This window comes from Sarcophilus harrisii, chromosome 3, assembly GCF_902635505.1.
Source record: "Sarcophilus harrisii chromosome 3, mSarHar1.11, whole genome shotgun sequence".
Classification (NCBI taxonomy): Eukaryota; Metazoa; Chordata; class Mammalia; order Dasyuromorphia; family Dasyuridae; genus Sarcophilus; species Sarcophilus harrisii.
In genome coordinates, this window is record NC_045428.1 from 403,451,731 (window position 1) to 403,455,512 (window position 3,782).

Genomic DNA, 3,782 nt, shown 5'->3' on the forward strand with positions numbered 1-3,782 from the left:
ACATATGAGAATCAGATTACAAAAAGGAAATTAAGCAGTTTATTAAGTAGTTAATCATTCCATGATGGTGTTCCATGAAATCTGGATTTCACAAATTAAAAAGACCAGCATATCCCTCATCAAAATTGTAGAAAATGGATTTCCAGATCCTCATATGTGATTTTGTGTTGAATAATTTTAAGTGGACCTATGAAGCTAACTTTTGTTTAATTTTTAAAAATCCAGGTTCTCTACTTCCCTATTTGAGTAAAGATTTCATAAAAGTTTTTATTTTACATTCTCAGGAAAGGTAACTTTTATTAATGTAACCTGCTTAAACATTAAATAACAAACTATTATCTCTTGAAAATGTTAATGATGACACAATTTGAAATCACAGATCACAAAATAAAGTATTTATAAATATGTCGACCAATAAAGAATTATTAGCAGAATTAGTTAAGACCACATGACTTAGCTTCATTAATACTTTTCAAGAGCCATGGGGCTTGCATAAAATCTATCTCATTTACAAAATTTGTATTAGTTTCACTTGCATTTCTTAACATAAGTAAATACACTCAGAAGTTCTTTCTACTTTATCTTCCTATCAGTAGAATAAGAGTTCACTTCATTTATATTTTCACTTTTTTTTCTTTCTGCCTAAATCTAATTCTTCCTTCAAGGTCTCAATGGAGCTTCCCTGTCTGTAGGTCTATATATCCATAACCATTCTATCCACCTCTTTCACCCTCCCTTCTTCTCTCCATACTCACAGAAATATGTATATTTTATATATATATATATATATATGTAAATGTACATATATACAAGTCTTGCTCTTGGACTAATGAATAAATGGAGTAAAAGATGAAAAAGGCATGGCTAGAGAGTAGTTCATCCAAAAAAAGATTTAGACGGGGGCTAGTTCTAGTGAACTGCCACTTAAATATGTAATCAATAGTGTGATTTGGCAGTTTTAAAAAAGTTGATGTAATTTTAGGCTGTGTTTAATAAGACATAATATCCAAGTACAGTGATTAGCATGCTGTACTTTGACCGGTTGAGGTTAACCCTGGAGCTGTAAAATCCATTCTTGGTACCAGATTTTTAAAATTTATAATTTATAAACCAGAGTACATCTATAAAGAAGCAACCAGGATAGTGAAGGGCCTTGGAGATCACACTTATGTGTATGGGAACTAAGAATGTTTAGCTCGAAAAAAAGATTTTGCAGGTCCCATCAGCACTCTTTAAACATTTGACTGGCTGTTACATGGAACAGGAATTGTGTTTGATTTGGTTGGTCCCAAAGGACAGAAATAGGAGCTCTGGAAGAAGATACCAAGAGGCAGATTTAGAATCAATTCAAGGAAGAAATTCTTAACAGCCAGAGCTCTGTAGCAGTACAATCTCCTGCCTCAGGAGACAGTGGTCATCCTTCATTAGAGGTCTTTGAAGAAAGAATACATAACTATGAGTCAGGTATATTATCAAGGGTTTTTTGCTTATGTATATATTAGTCTACATGGTCTCTTAGGTGACTTTCAACCTGTATTAGATCCTGCAATTATAAGAGGACAGAGACTGTGATTTATGTCTTTCTATTTTTCTTCTAACCTCGTTCAGTAACCTGCTCATAAGGACACTAAATTAGTATCTGAATAACTGATTAGATATGCTATACTACACATATAAATATAAATTTTCATTTAGAAGAGATTTAAAAAACACAAGAAGGAGAAACTTTAGTAAATTTCTTTTAAGCAGGCTGCCTAAATCTCATTAGGCCATGGCCATGAAGACTGATGACCTTTCCTGAATAGCTATTGAATTAATTTTAATGCATAGATGAAAGACCTAGTTCTGCTTGGCTAAATTTATATTTCAACAGCTTAGTGACCTTGAGGTAAGTCACTTAATTCTGGTGGTTTTTCATTTCCATCTTAGTAAAATATGGAAGAATATGTCCTCTCAGATAGAATTTACACAAAGACTTAGGAACTCTCCAATAAAAACAAGAACCTCTTAACTCATTAACTCAGAAATAGAGCTGACCTCTCCCTCCCATTACATCATGATCATAATTGGAGCTAAGGGACAGCTGAGATCTAGATTCATGCTAGTCAATAATAGCAAACCCATGTCAGAATTGTGGCTCATAGGATTATGGATTTCAAGCTGGAAGGAGTCTTATAGACTATTAAACCTAACCCCATCATTTTCTAAATGAGGAAACTGAGGCATGCAGGTGTTTTTGTAATTTATTCAGGGTTACAGAGATGACATCTGAAGTGGTACTTGAAGCTAGAACCAGTACTTAGTTTAAAGTTTAATGGCCTATCCACCGTACTATGGCCTCATTAGACATCACCCCTTTTTTCATTTCACTCTTGTTATTGGAAATGTTTAAAATGTATTAATACTTTTTTGGGTATTCATAAGTATATGGTATAAAACTCTTTGATGGCTGACAGTTTATTAAGCTCATCATTCTGCACAGTGGTTCTCACTGGGTAGTGCTATGGCTCATAGAGTTGATGTGCACAGATTAAATACATGACATTCCACACAAGTTTACTTTTTAAAATTCTCATTTGCTTACTCACTTCTCATCTGACTGGTTTCTTTCACTATTTACTTCTGTCCTTTGTATTTTTTCCTCATTTATTTCAACTTTTTGCCTCTCCATTAACCTAAAATTCCTCTAGTTTTTGTGTTTTCAAGTACTCAGCTGATCCATTTATTTGTCAATCAGTTACAAAATTTCCTTAGGCATTTTTTGGTTAGTTTGAAAGTAGTGGTTGATATGTCTTCACTTTCCACACAATATTCCACACAATATTTTCACAGAAAGTATTTTCCACTTACCCAAGGTTTTAATAAGTGTTTTTATTTTTAAATTGGCTCCCCAGAAATTTAGAAATTGATTCTTCATGCTAATGTTTGGTTATACAACTTCTTACAATCTCTTGCCAGAATGAAATGTTGATAAGCCAAAAACAGAGAATACTAAGACACCTAGTAGTGTTAATGATGGTGAACCTCTTTGTTGGCCACTTTGCTCCTTAAATTTGTCTAATTTATTTTTCTAAATTCAATCAGTAACAGATATTTTTTTAATTTGCTGAGGCAATTGGGGTTATGACTTGCTCAGAGTCACACAACTAGGAAGTATCAGATCTTTATTATAATAGTAATAACTCCTTATTTTCTTTTGCTTCATCCTCAGATCATATCCTCTAATCACTGGGTTGTTTCTCTTTTCCTTCTATACTATTTCACTAGGTAGTTTCATCAGCTCCCTTATACTTATTACATGTCTATGCTTATGATTCTCAAGTTTACCTATCCTACACTAACCTCTCTGATGACCTCGAATCTCACATCTTCAATTGAATGGGCAATAAACATATTAAACTCAATAAGTCCAAAACAGAACTCATCTTTCTCCCTAAACTTTGCCCTGTTCCTATTATTATCAAAGACAATATACTCACCTACCAGTTTCTCAGCCTCTCAATCTAGTGTCATCCTTGACTCCTCAACATCTTTTACTCTCCTCCCCCACCACCACTATCCAATCTGTTGTCAAGGCCTTTTGATATGATTTTTTGCAACATCTCTTGAATAAATCTTTTCTTCTTTGACACTGCCCTCACTCTAGGGGTCATCATCATCTCATGCAAGAATAATTACAATAGTAATGGTGGATCTGTCTGCCTCAACTCTCTCCCCTCTGGAATTCATTCACCATTAGTTCACCAGAGTGATATATATCACCCCCTAAGAAACTTCCATGG